Consider the following 20,662-nt stretch of genomic DNA (forward strand, 5'->3'; position numbering starts at 1 on the left):
AAGGCATGCTTTCTGTTTAGGCCATTCCACAAGGAGGCTGGGTCACTTAATTCTGGAAGGATGTGGTACAGGCCCATGGAGGGAGAAGACAGGGCAACCTCAGACAGAAATGTGCCCTGACATTTGAGATGTCTTTGGCTAATTCCCCTGGAGACTGGTGTCAGGTAACTGAGGACAAGATTGTACACAGGCGCTTGTGTCCACTCCTGTTCTGGGAACCGTGTCCAGCATGCTCTCTCCCAGGGGCAGCCTCCTCAGGCCTAGAAACCATTCTTGGTATAGAAACCTTGCCAGGAAACAAATATTTCTATTGTTTGCAGGCTCAAAGGAGGCTGCTGGGTGAGCCAGTGCCTCAGGGACAGCAATGCACTCAAAGGGCAGGGGACTGATTAAAGTTCAGAAAACAGGATGGATTAGATTAGGGAATTTAAAACACAGAAGGCTGGGGGCTTCTGAACATAGCAAAGAAAATTTTTTTGTAGCACCTGCCCATGAGTTTTGCCTGGTTATTTAGTCACCATCACAACCAGGCGAGGGCTTCCCTGGTGGCTCAGATGGTTGAGAATCTGCCTTGAATGCAGGAGACCCGCGTTCAATCCTTGGGTGGGGAAGATCCCCTGGAGAAGAGAATGGCAACCCACTCCAGTATTCTTGCCTGAGAAATCCCATAAACAGAAGAGCCTGGCAAGCTACAGGTCATGGGGTCGCAAAGAGTCAGACACGAGCGACTAACACACACATAGAACCAAGAGGTTCAAAAAGAGGCTCAGAGCTCGATCACTTGCCGGAGGTCACTCAGCTGGTAGTGACAGAGCCAGGGGTCCATCTGACTTGAGACCCACGCTCTGTCCATCCCATCATGTGGCTCTCTAGGAAGAACGCATTAGGGTCTGCAATTAAGGGAATAAAGGTGTCGCTCAGGGATTCTCTGTTTCTTCAGCATGACAGTGTTAGGTTACACATAAGTAGGATTGGTTACAACGGAAATGGATTATCTCAGGAAGTTAAAGAAATCCCTTTGGAATTATTGCCCTGTCCTGAATTAGGAAAACACATGCTGAAGGGCACCGATCGCAATTGAGAGGGAGTGCAGAGGAAAAGGAATGTATGTGTGGTCTGAAAGTGGTTCTGGAGAGTCATAAAGGATGGTGAACCGCAGAAACCTCCCACCCCTACCCAAGAGACACACACACACAATCAAAAAGATTAACTGAAAATTTGAGGGCCTTTTTTCACGCTAAGTCTCAAAGGACTGAGGCTGGGATGTCCGACAAGTGGTGAGGTGGCTGTTTTAGGCTGTTAGACTTGTCCACCCCACCTCCCTGACCCCCAACCCCAACATATGCCATTGCTTATTCTGACACTTGGAAGAGGAGGAGGCAAGTTTGTGCTCAGAGTCATTCGAAGCAGAAGTCAAGCTGAGCCTGGGCAGTTGCCCTGCCAAGCAGCTGCTGTGTACCCAACCGTGGCGGACCAGCTGGGTCCTGGGGTAGACCCAGGGCCCCACACCATGGGTGCCAGCAAAGACTGGAATGACAGGGAGGAAAATCAAATGCAAACCGTGAAAGCCCCTTTTCCTGCAGGCTTCAGCAGCTGCAAGCAGGTTCACCACCAGAAACGAGCTCCTTGGGGAGGGGTTCTGTGTGTAACTGGATCCTCTGAAAGGCTCCCAGTCCCTGGAGGCTGAAGACAGCTCACCCCCTGTCAGGAGCAGAGAGCTGTGCGCCCAGTCACAGCGCACAGTGTCAGATGTTCAGGGCAGACCCTCTGACCAGCCCTGCCTACCTGGTGCCCCAGACGTCCTGAAGGGCTCCCATTCCCCTCTACTCACAAGTAATCTTTGCCTGCACGTGCCTGTTTTCATCCCTGTCTGAGCTGTATTCATCCTTCAAGAACTAACTAAAAGACACGCCCTCTTTGAAGCCTCCAGGGCCAGCCCTGCCTACGGAGCCCTCTCCCTCCGTTTTCACTGTCTGTCTGAAGCACGCATTCAACTTTTTCCACGGCTCCTACTCACATTGAGGTTCACTGACTCGACTTTAAATATGTCTGTCTAGATGACTTGGCTTCTAAAATTTCCCCCAGCACGTAGCATAGTTCAGAGTGCACAGTAAACATTCAAATACTTGTTTGGTTCCTAAGTATTAATATACATTAACCATGGACAAACTTCTTCCAAAATTATTGGGCTTGCATTATATCCATTCAGAAATAAATATCCTAGCCTTATGAGGTATATAACATAGAAAGAAGTTCCTGCAAATATAGGAGAATAGAATAGGGCATATCTATTAATATAGAGAAAAAAATAGAGAATATTTTGAATCTTACCATCCAGAATCAACCACTGTTAAAGCATAGGATGTACTGTTCCAAATATATATATATATATATATATATTTATAATAGCCCTATTAAGATATAATTAACATACAAGTGGACACCCATAAGGAAAAAGATAAAATTGGACCTACTTCTTATACTAAACACCAGAATAATTCTAAATGGGTCAAAGGGCTAAATGTAAAAATGAAACCATACAAATAACAGAGAAAATGGGTGAAATATTTTATATCCTAGGAGAGGCAAAATCCAAAACTAATAAGAGAAAACAATAATAAATTTGGCTGCATGGCAATCTTTTTAAAGTCCTAAGTAAAATCAAAAGGCAAATGAAAATCTGGGAACGATAACTACAAATTCTGTCATAGACAAAAGGCTAATATTCTTAACAATTAAAGACTCTGAAGAAGAAAAAGCCCAATAACTTGATTTTTTCTAATGAGATATAAACAAGCATTGCACAGAAAAAGAAAAGCAAACGAAACCAATGAACTTTTGCTCATCACAAGAGAACTGCAAATTTAAGCTACCCTGAGATATCACTTCTTATACTTCAGATAAACAAAAATCCAAAAGTGTGACAATACACTCTATTGGTAAGGTTCCAAGGAAACACTCTGCTACATTGCTGATGGGAACTGAAAATAGAACAATCTTTACAGAGAAGAATTTGTCATGTCTAGCAACACTGCACGTGCCTTTTCCCTTTGACCCAACAGTCGCAGTTCCAGAACTCTACCCCAAACATAACGACCAAAACTGCAAAATGACATACACTCTGCAGCATTATCTGCAGTAGCCAAGCCTGGGAACAACTCAAATGTCCATCAGTATGGGACTGGTTGGAAAATTCCAGAACCCACACACAGTGGAATGTTATGCTGCTATAAAAAAAGGAATAAGGATGGCCTCCAGAAATACAAGGTTAGAAGAAGCAAGGAGGAATACAAACATGCACACATATAAACAACAATGGGAGGATAAAGCCAAAACTAATTTTAAAAAACCAAAAACATCTCCAAGGCAAGGAAGAGATTGACTCTTGGATGGAGAAGATGGCAGTCATGGAAGCTATACTTCTCTGTTCATATCTTTTTATAATTTTGACTTTCAACCATGTAGATATCTTGCAGCATTGTAAAATGAAATCATATTTAGAAAAGGCAACCCCCATAAATCAAAACCAAACTGGAACAAATGAAACTAACAGTGTATCAAACTGATTTCATAATCACATAGGGAAGAATTATCTCAAGTGACTTTAAAACACGGTATTTTGACTGAACACCCCTAGTGGAACAGTGCCTAGGGACACAGGGAGCCACAAAAACATCTTAAACTGATTTTCTCAGCCTTCCGTGATAACACAGGATAAATGACCCAATTTCACCAACAAATAATATGTTCAAAAACTAAAAGGAAGGCATTATTTTATAGGTTAGAAAAGACTTAAGAGACCTAAAACTAAACACATCTGTGAAAGGAGAGTTTTGAAATCAAAGAAAACAGAAATAGTCGGAGAAAATTGGACTCTAATATTAGATGATATTAAGGGATTATTTTTAACTTTATTGAATGTGATAATGGTATTATGTTAACTTTTAAAAATACTTTCTAATTAGGAGTTTTTTCCCCTTATGTCTATGTCTTTTCGCTTGCGTGTTTGTGTGTTTTAATTTATTCTGAATTTTTTTTTCAAGTTTGGCTATAAGTGAGGTTCCCAGGCATCTGAACAACAGAGCTAAGAGGTGATTTTGGGAGCCCCTCCAGGGCTCTGTGACACCAAGTCCTACATCAAACACCTAAGTCAATGGCGAATTTTTCAGAGGGTACAAGTGAGAAAATGGAATCTTAAAAGGAATGACTTTGTAACACATATCCTATTGAATCAAGTTGGTTGAAGTGGAAAAACTTTCTCCACAGGTAAAAACCAAACCATCCATCAAAAAGATACAAGCACCCCCATGTTCCTAGCAGCTCAATTTACAATAGCCAAGATATGGATGCAACCCAAGTGCCCATCAACAGGCAATGGATAGAGAAAGTGTGGTATACACACACACACACACACACACACACACCCCAGAATATTAATAGCAACATGAGCCTAGAGAATATTATGCTTAGTGAAATAAGTCAAAGACAAATACTATATGATATCACTTATATGTGGAATCTAAACAATAATACAAATGAATGTATGTGCAAAACGGCAACAGACTCACAGAAAACAACTAATGGTTACCAAGGAGGAGAAGGAAGCGGGGAGGAGGAACAAATTAGGGCTATGGGATTAAGAGGGATGAACTACTATATATAAAACAGATAAGTGACAAGGATATATATTATATAGCACAGGGAGTTATAGCCATTATCTTCTAAAAACTTTTAATGGCATATAATCTGTGAAAATACTGAATCGGTATGCTGAATATCTGAAACTAATATAATACTGTAAATTAACTATATTTCTTTTAAAAATTTAAAAATCAAACCATCCAAGGCCATAAGCACAGGCTCCAGAGCCAGACTTCCAGTTCAAATTTCAGCTCTGCCACTTCCTAACTGTGGGGTCTTGGACCAGTTTCTCAGCCTCCCGTGCCTCAGTTTTCTTATCATCAAAGGAGAGTGATAATAATACTATTTCCCAGGGCTTTTGTGACTAAATGCATGTAAGTTAAATATAGGTAAAGTACTAAGAGCAGTGACTGGCACCTATGAAGCACAATATGTCAGTAAATTATTTTTATTTGTTTATTTGAAATAAAATTATTATTTTTATTTGTTTAGCTTTATTATTTATTATTATTATTATTTTGGCTACACCTCGTGGCTACACCAGCTTGTGGGACCTTAGTTCCTCAACCAAGAATTAAACCAAGGCCCTCAGCAGTGAGAGAATTTCCTTAAGCATTTAATGTTTTAAATATATTTATCAGTCATATATATTTCTCCTTTTAGTTTTCAAAGGAAGTAAAGTTTATTGAAATTCCTCAATAAACTGTCTATAATTTTTGCTGCACCTTTAAATAGAGAGCTTATTAGTGGGGATATATAACCCAGTTATATATATATAACCCAGGATCCTGACATCCTCCCCCAGCTCTGCTCTTGCAATGATACGCCCTCTTCTGGCTGATTCAGGGATGGCGACCCCTGGGGTCTGAGGAGTTGAAACAGACAGTGAAAAAGCAGTGAAAAGGCAACTGATGGAATGGAAGTACGTATTTGCGAATCATACTTGGTATATATCATATACTTGGGGCTTCCCTGGTGGCTCAGCTGGTAAAGAACTCACCTGCCAATGCAGAAGACACAAGAGACGCGGGTTCGATCCCTGGGTCTGGAAGATCCTCTGAAGAAGGAAATGGCAACCTACTCCAGTATTCCTGCCTGGAAAATTCCATGGGAAGAGGAGCTTGGTGGGCTACAGTCCATGGGGTCACAAAGAGTTGGACTCGACTGAGCATGCATGCCCATCATACTTCAGAAGGGGTCACTATCCAGAACATATAAAGAACTTCTACAACTCAATAACCATAGCAACAACCACCACCTAATTTTAAAGTGGACAATGGATTTGACTAGACATTTCTCCAAAGAAGATATACAAATGACCAACGAGCATATGAAAAAATGCTCACCATCATTATTTACCAGGGAAATGTAAGTCAGAATCACAGTAAGATAATACCTTACACTCACGAGGATGGCTACTGCCAAAAAAAAAAAAAAAAACCCTAGAAAATAACAATTGTTGGCCAGGATATGGAAAAATAAGAACTCTTGTGCACTGCTGGTGGGAAAGTAAAATAGTGTAGCCACTGTGTAAAACAGTATGGTGGCTACACAAAAAATTAAAAATTGAATTACTATATGATCCAGCTAAGGGACTGAATGTTTGTTTCCCTCTAATTTTCATATGTTGAAATCCTAACCCCTGCTGTGATGGCATTTGGAGCCCGGGTCCCTGAGAAGTGAGGTGGTTAGGTCATGAAGGCAGAGCCCTTATGATCAGTTACTGCCCTTATAAAGAAGGGCTCCTTATAAAGAAGCCCACAGAGCTCCCTCACCCATTTCACCATGTGAAAACACAGCAAAAAGACTGCCATCTATGAACCAAAAACAGATCGCAGCAGACACCTAATTTGTCCTGATCTTGCACTTTCCAGCCTCCAGAACCCTGAGAAAGAAATTCCCCTTGTTTTTAAGCCACCCAGTATAAGGTGGCTATTATAACAGCCCAAACAAACTAAGACAAGCCAGCAATCCCATGTCTGGGAATATAGCCAAAAGAATCCAAGCGGGATCTTGAAGAGATATTTGCATCCTCATGTTCATAATAGCACTATTCATCAGAGCCAAGAAGTGGAAGCTACCCAAGTATCCATCAACAGGTGACTGGATAATTAAAGTGTATATATACGTACAGGGGAGTATTACTTAGCCTCAAAAAGAAGCAAACACTGGCACGTGCTGCAACATAAAGGACGCTATGCTAAGTGACATAAACCAGTCACAAAAAGGCAAATGCACTTATGTGAGACATCTGCTGCTGCTGCTAAGTCGCTTCAGTCGTGTCCGACTCTGTGTGACCCCAGAGACGGCAGCCCACCAGGCTCCCCCGTCCCTGGGATACTCGAGGCAAGAACACTGGAGTGGGTTGCCATTTCCCTCTCCAATGTGAGACATCTAGAGAAGTCAAATTCATAGAAACAGAAAGTACAGTGATAGTTCCGAGGGGGCTGGGGAAGTTGTTTGACGGGCACAGAGTTTGAGTTTTGCAAGATTAAAAAGTTCTGGAGAGTGGTTGCACAACAGTGTGAATATACTTAGTGCTGTACACTTAGAAATGTTAAGATAATAAATCTTGTGTCTTTTTCCACAATTTTTAAAGAGAGACAAACCAGGTGCAAAATAATTCTAAAGAGTTTACTGAATAATGTCAACTAGTTGGAAAATAAAAACATGACTTTTGGTCCTGTAATTACTCTCTAACTAGTCCAAATTGGTCCATCCCTCTTTCACTTTTTTGCCATATTCTATAACTTTCCAGTCACCTTTGATCACTTCAGATTTAAGACTGAGTCTGTAACTATCAGGACCTTATGGGGCCTGTTCTCCTGGTTAAATGCATCTAAGTATGTGATTCGCTGCAGCAGTTCAAAAATACTTTTTCTGAGGAACAGAGCAGGAGGAATCAGGCTCCCTGACTTCAGGCTATACTACAAAGCTTGATTACTGCAGTAATCAAAACAATATGGTACGGGCACAAAAACAAAACATAGACCAATGGAACAGGAGAGAAAGCTCAGAGATAAACCTATGCACCTATGGCCACCTGATCTATGACAAAGGAGGCGAGAATACACAATGAAGAAAGTACAGTCTCTTCAATAAGTGGTGCCGGGGAAACTGGACAACTACATGTAGAAGAATGAAAGTAGAACATTCCCTAACACCATACACAACAATAAATCCAAAATGGATTAAAGACCCAAAAGTAAGGGCAGATACTATAAAACTCATAGAGGAAAATATAGGTAGAACACTCTCGGACATAAATCACAGCAAGATCTTTTTCAATCCACTGCCTAATGATGAAAATAAAAACAAACAAATGGGGCCTAATTAAACTTAAAAGCTTTTGTACAGCAAAGGAAACTATAAACAAGACAAAACTTGGACAACCCTTAGAATGAGAGAAAATATTTGCAAATGAAGCAACAGACAAGGAATTAATTTCCAATATACAAATAGCTCATGCAGCTCAATAACCAAAAAACACACAAACCAATTTTTAAAAAATGGGCAGAAGACCTTTCTAAATAGACATTTCTTCAAAGAAGACATACAGATGGCCAACAAATATGAAAAGATGTTCAACATCACTATCAGAGAAATGCAAATCAAAACTACAATGAGTTATCACCTCACACAGGTTAGAATGGCTATCATCAAAAATTCTACAAACAATAAATGTGGAGAAAAGGAAACCCTCCTACACTGTTGGTGGGAATACAAGTTGGTACAGCCACTATGGAGAACAATATGGAGGTTCCTCAAAAATCTTAAAATAGAGCTACCAACATAGACAGCATATTAAAAAACAAAGACATCACTTTGCCAACAAAGGTCCGTCTAGTCAAAGCTATGGTTTTTCCCAATAGTCACATATGGATGTAAGAGTTGGACCATAAAGAAGGCTAAGCACTGAAGAATAGATGCTTTCCAACTGTGGTCTTGGAGAAGACTCTTGAGAGTCCCTTGGATGGCAAGGAGATCAAACCAATCAATCCTAAAGGAAATCAACCCTGAATATTCATTGAAAGGATTGATGCTGAAGCTCTAATACTTTGGCCACTGATGCAAAGAGATTACTCATTGGAAAAGACAATGACGCTGGGAAAGATTGAGGGGAGGAGGAGGGGGTGGCAGAGGATGAGATGGTTGGACAGCAACACCAACTCAATGGACATGAGTTTGTGCAAACTCAGGGAGATAGTGAAGGACAGGGAAGCCTGGCTTGCTGCAGTTCATGGGGTTGCAAAGGGCCAGGCACAACTTAGTGACTGAGCAACAACAACAAATGGGACCCAGCAAACCCACTCCTGGGAAAAGCAAAACAAAATGTCCTAATTTGAAAAGATAAATGCAGCCCAATCTCAAAACAGCACTATTTACAACAGCCAAGACATGGCAGAAAGATCTTTGATTTTGTTTCCACTCAAATTGTAAGGAACATTTAGACGTTTCTCTGCCGGGACTTCCAAGCCTCCAGAAATTATAGTCACTAAGTTTCAACTTTCAAAGTTTATTTAAGTTGGGCAGCCAGGCCAGGGAACTTAGTTCCACATTAGTCATACTTAGAAACTCTAGTTTTTTAAAAAGTGTCATTCAGGCCCTCAGTTTCCCCACTGTTCTTTCACACAGTAGATATTACCAGAAACGGACAAAGCAGAACCAGATAAACCAGAGCTCAATGGCTTCCCAGGGCTACAGTTCCCTAGCACAAGAATGGAAGATTTCCTATTGTTTCAGACACGGGTACAGACGGGTCTCAGCCCTTAGGGGATTTTTCCAAACACAACTCAGGCAGTGCCAGGTGGCCAAAGGACTCCTCATCCCAGAAGGGAAAATCCAAATACAGCAGGCACTCCACTCAAAACCAGGTGACCAAATCATACCTCTTTCCCCCTCAAAAGGAAAATCTCCAATCAATGCACCCCAGTACAGAAATACACTCCGGTGTCCTCACACTCGGGTTCTGCCACTTACCAGAGGTATCTCACAGATCAGACCAAACTAGACAGACACCAGAGTGCTGGTTCATCTTGGTCCTCATCCTCTTCCTCATATCCTTCAGGCAGACCAGCTTCGTCTTCATCATCTTCATCCCCACCGTCATCATCCTCTTTCTCTTAGTCCAGAGCTTCACCAAGATGGCGGCACCCTTTTTGCAGTGCATTTCACGGTGATTTGGTACCGCAGGCGGGTTAGGAGTTTTGCCCCCGGGACGTCGTGAGGCCTGCATGGACACTCAGGGGTGGATGGTGGTGCAGAAGGCTCGAAGTCTGTTCAAGGAGTTCTTCCCCGAGACTCGTACAAAGACAGAGCTCCCAGCGCTCTTTCATCGCGACCCGGTGGAAAACCTTCCCCAGGACCATCTATGGCAGCCTGGAGCCCAGGCCAACTCGTTTCACGGTGAACACCTCCTGGCACTGTTGGACCTCTTCTCTTCCAGCGAGCTGGCCACAGCGTGACGTCACTAGTGGGCGGCGCCTCGCGTCCCTGGGAGATCAGAGTGGTGGTTCCCAGGAACACCAGGCGACGGTCGCAGAGTGCATGACTTTGCCCAGGGCTCGAGGCCCTGGCGGTTCATCACCTGCAGCTCTTCACTAATAGGAGGACCTGGGGCAACTTCGTGGTGCTGGACACCTCACATGGTAGCAGCAGTATCTCCTGGTGGACTTCCTAGAGGCAGTAGGCGGCCCCTTACATGGGTAGAGGGGAGGGGTGGCAGGGGGCACGCTGCTGAGTTGGCTGGGCATTTGGACTGGGCTTAAGAGCCTAAAAGGCAATAGTCTGGCAAAGCTTTTATACCAGGTACTCCAGGCCTATGATTTCTTTTCCTTTTTCTTTTTTTGGAGAATAATTTCTTTACAATATTATGTTAGTTTCTACTGTACAAGGAAGTAAATTAACTATATGTATACATATATCAGGCTCAGACCATAAAGAACCTGCCTGCAATGCAGGGAGCCGGGTTTGATCCCTGGGTTGGGAAGACCCCCTGGAGAAGGGAATGGCTACCCACTCCAGTATTCTTGCCTGGAGAATTCCATGGACAGAGGAGACTGGTGGGCTACAGTTCATGAGGGTCACAAAGAGTTGGACACAACAGAATGACTCAAACTTATACATACATCCCCCGCTCTTGGACCTCCCTCACACCACCCCCACATCACACCCTTCCAGGTCATCACAGAGCACCGAGCTGAGCTCCCTGTGCTGTACAGCAGGCTCCCATTCACTATCTGTTTCACACACGGCGGTGTATATGTATCAATGCCACTCTCCCAATGCCCCCAACCCTCTCCTTCCACCTCTGTCCACCTGTCCCTTCTCTATGTCTGCATCTCTATTCCTGCCCTGTGAATAGGTTCATCAGTACCATTTTTCTAGATTCCACATAGATGTTAATATATGATATTTGTTTCTCTCTGACTTACTTCACTCTGTATGACAGACTCTAGGTCCATCCATATCTCTATATATGGCTCATTTTTGTTCCTTTTGATGGCTGAGTAATATTCCATTGTATATATGTATCACATCTTCTTTATCCATTATTCTGTTGCTTCCCTGTCCTGACTATTGTATCTAGGCTTGTGATTTCTACTACCTGCTCCAGCCTTATGGACACTGGGTCTAACTAGGTGGATCTGATCAGCTGGGCAATATCATATCCGGATATGAGTTCATCCATAAGTTGACTGGAGAAGACATATTTGGAATCTATTCCTCTACTTACAACTGGAGCAAAACTGGGAAAGGCCACTGGCAATGCTGTTTAGCTAAACAGAGATAAGACATCACCATTTGAGTTGTATCAGTTGTTCACAGATAGCAAGATGATTTGATAGAAAAGTTCCTGAAACTCTTCATTTTTCTGCCCCTTCCAGAGATTGACCACATGCATAAATAATGCAGCTGCATGTCAAAGAGCCAGTAAAGTGGGGTCTTCAGAAATAACTTGCTGCAGAAGTAACAAAGCTTGTCCACCAACAAGAAGGGCTGGACTCTGCTAAAAGATGTACACAAGCCCTGTGCCATAGTAGCACAGATACACTAGAGGTCATGTCTGATTAAACTCTTTTATAATTTTTAAAAGAAATTTCATTTTCTGAGTTAGTTCTTGACCCTAGATTCTAGATACCTGCTGAAAAGCAAATGCCATTCCAGAGGCTCTTGGATAATAATAGAAGGCAGAATCAGTATAAATAAGAAACAAATCCTGGGAGTGTTTTAGTTGTTGGACAATGTATTCTTAAGAATGAACTTTGGTTACTTAAAATAGAAAAAGGAATTTCTACATTAAAAAATACCTTCTTCAGATGATGAATTTAATGTTCAACTGCTGAATGATACAGATATGAACTAAAACTTAATTCTGATAGAGCAAAAAAAAAAAAAAATACCTTCAGCCATGATGAAAACTCCATATGGTGGTTCAAACAAACTTATGCACCACTCATTCTCAAGACACATGAACTTATTCTCTTGCTTTTGCAAATCATAGAAGAGGCAGAAGGACAGGGAAATCTGTCCCAGGAAAGCCCCAGAGGGTGCTGCTCAGTAACATGAGGACAAGAAGGGGCAGGATTTGTAGGCAGCACTGTTCAACTACATCAGACATGCACAAAGCAGGGTCCTGGATATGAGGTTGAAACATGCCCAGCCACTATGCCCAGGACTCTATTTCCTGTTGCCTTTGACTCAGTCTGCTTTGAGGAGGGACAGAGACAGCTGTGTGGCCTTTCTCAGGACCAGAGGGTTAGCACAGGTAGATCAAGTTGAAAGCACTTAAGTTTGCTCATGCCAGTGAAGACGCATCGGCCTTTAAAACAGGATCCACTTATGGTTTACCTTTTTCTTTGTCTCAGGGCATAAAATTAGCAAAATTTCTCCTGTAGCCAAGCACAGCTTTCTATGGGCTTCATGCAGAAGTGCCAGCTGTCTCTCCACGATTCACTGTACTCAGCTCATTCTAACCTGAATGCCACGGGCCAAAATGCACTGGCCATCTGTACTGCCTGCTTTGAATTCCCATCACTGTACAGCCCAATCTTAGCAGAGGCAGGCCTGCTCAAGGAAACAGAGCTGGAGGTTAGCTCTGACCCCTCACATGCCATGTGATGTGAGACGAGTTAGTCTGAGCCTCAAATTCATCAGAAAAATAGGAGAGAATACTATTAATATCTGCCCGCAGTTAGCATCAAATGAGGGAAGTAATGTGCATGAATGTGCACTGAAAAGTGACAAGCGACACAAAAGTAGGATGTAGTGATGGTGACGTGTGTCTTTAAACACTGAATGCAGCGTCTCTCCTCCTCTGGAGACCCAGAGAATGTAAGTGTGTAAGGAAGCGACAGCATCTACGTTCCCAAAGGAGAGGCTGTGCATGAAGACATGATAAATAATCCCGCTGGCTCAGAATAAACACTGGTGTCCCAAAAGCACTGCTCCCAGCCCCCTGGTGTTTTGGGCCCTCCCTTTCTGTGTTCCACCTCCCTGCTCTTTCTATTTCTATGGCATCTGTCACCATGGTTTCTAGGTGCTCAAATGAACACATTAAGTTGAAAAGAACCGTATGTGGGAAGACACACTCCTTATTTCCCAAAGCTGAGCTTGAAAGAGGAGTGGCCTGGTAGAACTAAGTCCCCAAATGGTAGAATCTTAAGATTTCATGTGGGAGAAGAGAAACAAATAGCTATCAAATGCCCACAGGCTGTAATACTTTATTAGCTGCCTGGAGATTCAGAGTAATGATTCAGTGTTCCTTGCCCTTGAGGACTTATAGCCTCTAAGGCAATAGCAGACTCTCCAAATATACTGCTAATGTAGGGACACTGGGTTATACAAGGGCTTGTCCTTGCCAAGGGTAGATGGATATAATACAGATGAGAGCTCACCTGCAGAAAAACACAGTTCAGTCCAGAAGCGAACTCTGTCTTGTCTCATACTGTGCCAGGCACATGCGAGCTAACAGGTGAAAGCCATCATTATGGAAATGTGTTAAGCAGGAAGAAGGGGGATGAGTAAAGACCTGCAGGATGGAGCAGGCAGAGCTTGCTCCAAACCAAGAGATGGTTCTTGCATCTCATTTAGGAAAGCTGACTCCTCTTGAGCCATGTTTGTAAAAGTCTCAAATAACATCCAGAGAGAAGTCAGATCCTTGGTTCTAGCTCCTCTTCTGACGCTATGTCATTAAATAATCAAAAATGATTACTTAATCTTGTCTGGTAAATGTGGAGTTACAGACCTTCAGAGTTGGATAAGACCCTAAAATCTTGCCCATATTTTAAGAAACATAAGTCAGAATATATTTGACCAAACATCTTTATTCTCTTTCCAAAATCAAGAGGCTTTCAAAGGGTTATAGAGTTTCCAGGACATGTGATGGCTTATGGTTACCATCACAGGGAGAATATTGAAAACAGTTCAGTTCAGTCGCTCAGTCGTGTCCGACTCTTTGCAACTCCATGAATCAGGACTGTTCCAAAAACCTGAGACAAGGGATGGGAGGATTGGATGACTTTCCAGAACAATATTCCTTCCCAGAGCGACACCACATGGTCAGAAGTATCTCCTTGAATACCTCCATGGGAGATAGTTTTACTATTGAAACAAACAAACAAAAAATTCCATTTCCTAGTAATTTACTTCTTGGTCCCAATTTTGCCCTCAAATCCTACACAGGAAAAAAAAAATCTTCTCTTCCAAGAACATTCTAAATATTTAAAAGAGAGACTGGTCTTTGCATATCTTCTTTATCCTAAACCTAAACATCCTTAGTTACAGCAACTGTTTCTTGGTTCCCAGGCCTGTCATCCAGGATAACCTTTTAGCTAGCTGTATACTAATGGACTACGCATCTTTTTAGAGAGATGCTTTGACCAGAGTTGTGCCACACGTTAGCCACAAGGGGATGATCAAGGCCCCCTTAGTCTGGAAAGGAAGCATCTGGAACCTGGTCGAGGGTACAGAGTTGGGCATTCTGCTGACCTCTTCCACTCTCCTCTTTAGGATCTCCATCCCACAGAAGCACATGCCTCTAGTCAAAAGGACCAGGACTTGCCCCCTGTGTGGGGATGGAACCTGCCCTGGCCAGCAGGACCAAGGTGAAGCCAGGTAGAAGAGATAGGGAGTGACTGACCTAGAGCTCTACTGTAGACCAAGAGCAATGCTGCGGTTCCTCTGCCAGGCCTACTCATCAACCAAGTAAAAAAGTTCAGATAAAGGGGGCCAAAGAGGTTTTTCACTTAGTTTGAGGGAAAAAAGAGTGCTTGAAGCTCACCCAGTCCCAAGGGCTCTCCATCTCCCTCCAACAGAGTAACAGCTGACAACCAAGAAAAAATAAGTACACTACAGTGAGATAATTATATCCCTTGGCCCAGATGCTGTGCTGTTATTAATGCAAACAAACCCTGCATTTACCTTTTTAACCAGCTTCTCTATTGGCTCATATAAAAACCACTGGTTACAGGGAAACATGTTTTCCTAAATAAAAACTAAGCCTAGGTCTTGCAAGGTTTAGCATCAGAAGAAGGCAAAGAGGAAAGGCTCGTTATCTAAGGATCCCCAACTCCATCACTAAGCTCTGGGTGCTCTCACTTCAGGTACCAGGTCAACCCTGCACTGGAACCCGGCTACAGCCTTCTGTCCCAGCTCTGGGCTAAGAGTAGAACCACACCTTCCCTAGTCTGGTGGTTTTCTCTCAACTCTGCTAAGAACAAGTGGCACTGCCAGTATGGAAGTTGCCTCCAACATAGCTAATTTGTCCCCAGAGTTCACAGGTTCTAACCCAATTCACTCAGAATCTGAGAGACCTATACACTTGCCCAGCGGGTCTGAAACAAGTCTTCACGAATCTCCCTTGGGTCTCTCATTTCTACACCATCCTCCAGCCCTGCCCCCAAGAGGCCCCTCATTGGCAATCTTGACATCCTCTCTCTACATGCAAAGTGGGATCACTGGCTCTGCAGCCCACCGGAATATTCTCTGCTCAGACAGCAGGATCAGGGGGTGGGGGGGTGGGGGGGTGGGGGGGTGGGGGGGGGTGGGGGGGTGCCCCCTACCTCTGTGGCAGCCAGGACCTGCTTCATGTATGCTTCATGTAGTAGGAGGTGTGGAACAGCACATGGCCTGTGACCTGTGAGCTGAAGAGGGCCCAGGAAGGAGCTTCCTTCAGGATGTGCCTAGCCCCAGGGCAGTGCCAACCATAGGAACGGGAGCATGTGCCATAGAGGGTTGCCTTTGGGTTCAGGAAGCCAGTGAACTCCTGTGAATTCACCTTGTACAGGCAGGCTAATGGGAGAGGGAGAGTTGGTACCCAGACCCTTGCTCTGATGGGGGCTGCACCTTCTGGAGCACTGTGCCCTCTGCCAGGGCCCCAAAGCACTGCTCTGCCTCTCCAGTTGTGTCATTTTCCTGCAGCGCCGGGGGGAAGGGCCGATCTGCCAGTCAAGGGGTCTCAGAACCCCTGCAGGAGGTCCTCAAGACTGCTGCCAGATGCTGACTCCATAGGTCAGGGCTCTGAGGGGTCATCATACTTGCTCTTCACAGACTAATATGACTGTCGTGAGGGGGGACAATTACATGTCATAATTCCAGCTTTAATAGCCCTTTCTGGAAAGAGGTGAGGTTATAAAGAAATATGCATGTGCCTACATGGATAAATACATGAATTTTAAGTACTAGGAAATGTTTAAGGGCTCATTTCAAGAGTCCTTAGGCAAAACCACCCCCTCTTAAATGAATTCCCTTTTCGAAGGTGGAGCAAATTCTTAAGGGAAGCCTGCCTCGAGCTGGGAAGGCGGCCTGGAAGGAACAGAGCGTTCCCTCAGTGTCCGTGGCCGGAGACCAGATCGCCCTCCCGAGGCCCGCTCGGTTCAGACAAGAGTTAAAGAGCGGCCCATGCGCGCGGATTTAGAGGTCTTGAACCTCTGCTTCGTCCCCGCCCTGTGGAGGCGCCGCTGTGGGGCTTCTGGCCACCAGATGGCGCCACTAGGCAGCCAGCGCGCCGCTCCAGGTGCGAGTCCCGGGACGGGGCGGGGATCCGGGGTAACCGGCCTTCAGAGCCAACCTTCTCCCAATCCCTGAATGCACCCTGTCTCGGTCCCACCAACCCCGCGCCTGGGGCCAAGGAGGACAGACTGCTTCAGCAGAGTTGCTGAACAGTCTTGTAAAAAAATTTTCCAACCGCCCACTCCTCCCAAATCAATTTAAAAATAAAAAAGAAACTGATAAGGGAAGCTGGCGTCAACGTACAGAACAGCCTGAACACAGGCAACAGCAGAGGTGCTGTTTAAGAAAGAGGGGACACGTGTATGCCTATGGCCAATTCATATTGATGAATGGCAAAAGCCATTACAATATTGTAATTATTCTCCAATTAAAATAAATAAGTTTCTTTGGAAGGAATGATACTAAAGCTGAAACTCGAGTACTTTGGCCACCTCATGCGAAGAGTTGACTCATTGGAAAAGACTCTGATGCTGGGAGGGATTGGAGGCAGGAGGAGAAGGGGACGACAGAGGATGAGATGGCTGGATGGCATCACTGACTCGATGGACGTGAGTCTCAGTGAACTCTGGGAGCTGATGATAGACCGGGAGGCCTGGCGTGCTGCGATTCATGGGGTCGCAAAGAGTCGGACACGACTGAGCGACTGAACTGAACTGAACTGAAGAGAAAAAGGGGGCGTGGGTGATGGAGTTAGCATTCAAATCTGGTGAACAACCTTGTGTATGGTATTTAACCTGCATATCACCTCACTGCCTCCTCTGTAAATGCCACTAATTTACATTGAGCTTACCTCATAGGATTGTTGACAAGAATTAAATGAATTGATACACTGCCTAGACGTGTGTATTTAGTATATATATAGATTAAATTATATTAAATATGTATGAATATCTATACATTACATAAAACATTATTAATATATGTACATAATATAAAGTCATATGCCAAGCACAGAATAAGCACCAATAATGTTAGTTATATTTTATATTTTAGTATGCAACTTCTATGAATTATTTATTTTAAAAAAAGTTCTTTCATTCAAATAAGTCATACCTTTGGGGGTTTTTGTTAACTTTTTATATGAAAATTTTCAAACGTTTACAGCAGTAGAGAAAATAGTATAATGAACCCCCAAGGATCTATCACCTACTTTCAGTAATTATCAACACGTGGCTAGTTCTGTTTCATCTGTACCCCACATCCTCTACCCCCAGTCAGTTGCAAATCCCAAATCTCCTCTCATATCATTTCGTCTGTAAATACTTGACTATTACACAGTATTTTTAAAGTTCAGCGTTACTTAATATTGTCTCTGAGCAGTCTGTTATAGTCATCAGTCCCGAGATTTCCCACAACACAAACATCAGCATTTGACATAGAAGCTGGAACTGAATGTTGAATCAGTAGCAGTTTCTTTGCTGGAAAAGTACTCCCATTTCTCAAGAGACATTTTCTCTCTACTGAAGGAACCGTGTGTTCAGCCCCTGACTCCCTCCCAGGGAGAATCCAAAGGCAGCTCTGAGATCCATGGTGACCACCCCAGGCTGAATTCTCACCATCGGGGAAAGAGAGGCCTCCTAAGTAGTTATATTCCTGCACACAGAGCAGGATATGATCCATTTCAAGAAGGAAACCACTTTTCCAGACACTTGAAGATTTTAGGATATACACCCAATACTTCCGGGTGGAACAGGGTCGCACCACTGGAACCACTGTCTCCTAGAGTGTTCTTTTTACAATGTCAGTGTCACTTTGTAGTGACTGAAATTGTAGCCAAATTTTCCCCCTCAAGGCATCTTGGAACTGTGTTAACATTTTAAATTATTGACTTAAGACATAAACATACACACACACCCCTGCTTAATATTCCTTACATTACAGATCAAGAACTGCCTAATATTCCTTACATTAAGACCCCTTTGAGACAAGAAGATGGGAACTAGACAAATAATAGGGTTCTCATTCAACTGTTTGAAATTCACACTACTGCTGGCTGTGTCACTACATACTGCCTGACCGACGATGCTGACATGATGGGAGGCAGGATCGGGCAGCACTTAGGGATGTTTTTGAGCTTCTTTGGAAAGGGTTAGCTTATTTTCTGTGTAATAATACCAGTAGCCAGCATCAAGGTGTCTGAGACCTTCTGATATTTATATTACAAGACACTTTCTACAAAAAAGACTATATTTAGTCCTCACAGCCCTGTGAAGTTGGTATTATGCCCATTTTGCAGAGGAGGACACTGAACAAAAAATGCAAGGGAGTCCACACACACACACACACACACTTTAATTTATGGCTTGAATAAGCTAAGTGGATTCCCTCACTGAATCAACAGTGCTCTACAAACCTTAGTGCTGTTTTTCTTATATTTATAAAGTAGGCATCTGTCTTCCTCTCATTCTCAAAACAGGAAAAAAATGTGACCACATTAAATCTAGCAGAGAGACTGCTTAGACCAAGGGACATAATTCCCAATCCCTCCAGTCTCTTTCAGCAAGCTGCATGAGTTATCACAACTACACTTTCAACACTTGCAACACCTTTTCTGATCATCATTCTCTGCTGTCTGGATTAGGATGCTGAGAGTGTGATAATGATATACCTCCAATTCCTATGGCCTCTGTACCTTTGGGATGAGATTCCTTTGGGATCAAGAGAGCTGAGCAGTGGTTGACTCTTTTTTGAGTCCATCCTTCTATCAGGCTACCAAGAGGAAAAGCAGAGACACAAAGGGCCAGAAAAGATGTCTTTTAGGGACCAGGACCCTCACACACTTCCAGGGGAGGGACATGGAGGTGACTTTTATGTCCCTGGCTGTTGGCCTAGATTAAGAACTCCTCAAGATCCTTTTCTTCTTTTAAAATCCAAACTTTACTTGCTTGATCATTCTGATAGATGTAATCATTCCCTTCTTCCCATCACCATGGTGATCTGGGTACATTTCCTATGATTTTGCATTAGATTTGTTGATATACTTTCAGCTTCCCCACTAGATAACGAAGATCAGCTATTTATCTTTTAATTCCTCAATGCCCAGCCTGATAGAAAGTAGGTCCCCAATAAACGTTGGTTGATTTTATTATTCTAATCATGGAGGCAACTTGCTGTTGACTTGACTTTGCTCTCTTGTACACCATCTGCAATGTGGTACATGTTGGAATTTTTTGTGTGTCTTTCACAACTCACCATGAATTTTGTTTGTTTGAAATATAAATGCTCCAGATATAAAAGTTAAGTGTGAGTCGCTCAGTTATGTCCCATCCTTTGTGACCGCATGGACTGCGGCCCACCAGGTTCCACTGTCCATGGAATTCTCCAGGCAAGAATACTGGAGTGATATCCATTCCCTTCTCCAGGGGATCTTCCTGACCCAGAAATCAAACCGGGTACCCTGCATTGCAGGCAGTTTCTTTACCATATGAGCCACCAGGGAAGATCCTCCAGATCCAAAACCTCCTTGCTAGGTGAGAGATGCACTAGCTTGAAGGTCTGCCGGGGTACCATTAACTGTAAAATTCAGCAACCACTAGAGGTACAGCTGGTGAGGAAAGGGTGGTTGCAAAATGTAGGTCTGGACACCTATCATCTATTTTCTCCTCCTTGGGGTCAGTTGCCCTTGGGTTAAAGTGAAATGGCCCACCTTGGCCACTCACCTACAGTTAAGATGTGGAAGAAGCCAGAACCGACTTTCAGAGCTCAGCGTTGTCCTTCCCGTTGGAAGGAGCCTTTCTCTGTGTGATTGATGGCAAAGCCCTGGCAACAGCACACAAGTGGAAGGGGTTATGGTCCATGGACTTCAGGGTTAGAAGTGGAATCCCTCTGCTGATGACCACACTCTGGGGGGACCTTTTTCTCTTGCTGTCTCCATCAGCCCAAGGTGTGGCTGCCTTTCACGAAGCGCCCCTCTGTATAGCATTTCTTCCTTCCACCCTATCCCACAAAGCCTTGCTGTATTGGACATCACCACCCCCATAATTCATTCTCTCCCATGTCCAGCTGGGAC

At 43.6% G+C, this 20,662-nt stretch overlaps 1 non-coding gene and 1 pseudogene across 1 annotated transcript; both read left to right on the top strand.

Moving 5' to 3' along the window:
* The first annotated feature begins 9,785 nt into the window (after positions 1-9,785).
* Positions 9,786-11,987, top strand: LOC783737 (tyrosine--tRNA ligase, mitochondrial-like; annotated as a pseudogene).
* LOC112448939 (small nucleolar RNA SNORD5) lies at positions 11,955-12,025 on the top strand. Its single transcript, XR_003037396.1, has one exon. It is a non-coding gene; the product is annotated as a small nucleolar RNA SNORD5 (small nucleolar RNA).
* The last annotated feature ends 8,637 nt before the right edge of the window (positions 12,026-20,662 follow it).

Source organism: Bos taurus, chromosome 11 (genome assembly GCF_002263795.3).
Source record: "Bos taurus isolate L1 Dominette 01449 registration number 42190680 breed Hereford chromosome 11, ARS-UCD2.0, whole genome shotgun sequence".
NCBI classification, from domain to species: Eukaryota; Metazoa; Chordata; class Mammalia; order Artiodactyla; family Bovidae; genus Bos; species Bos taurus.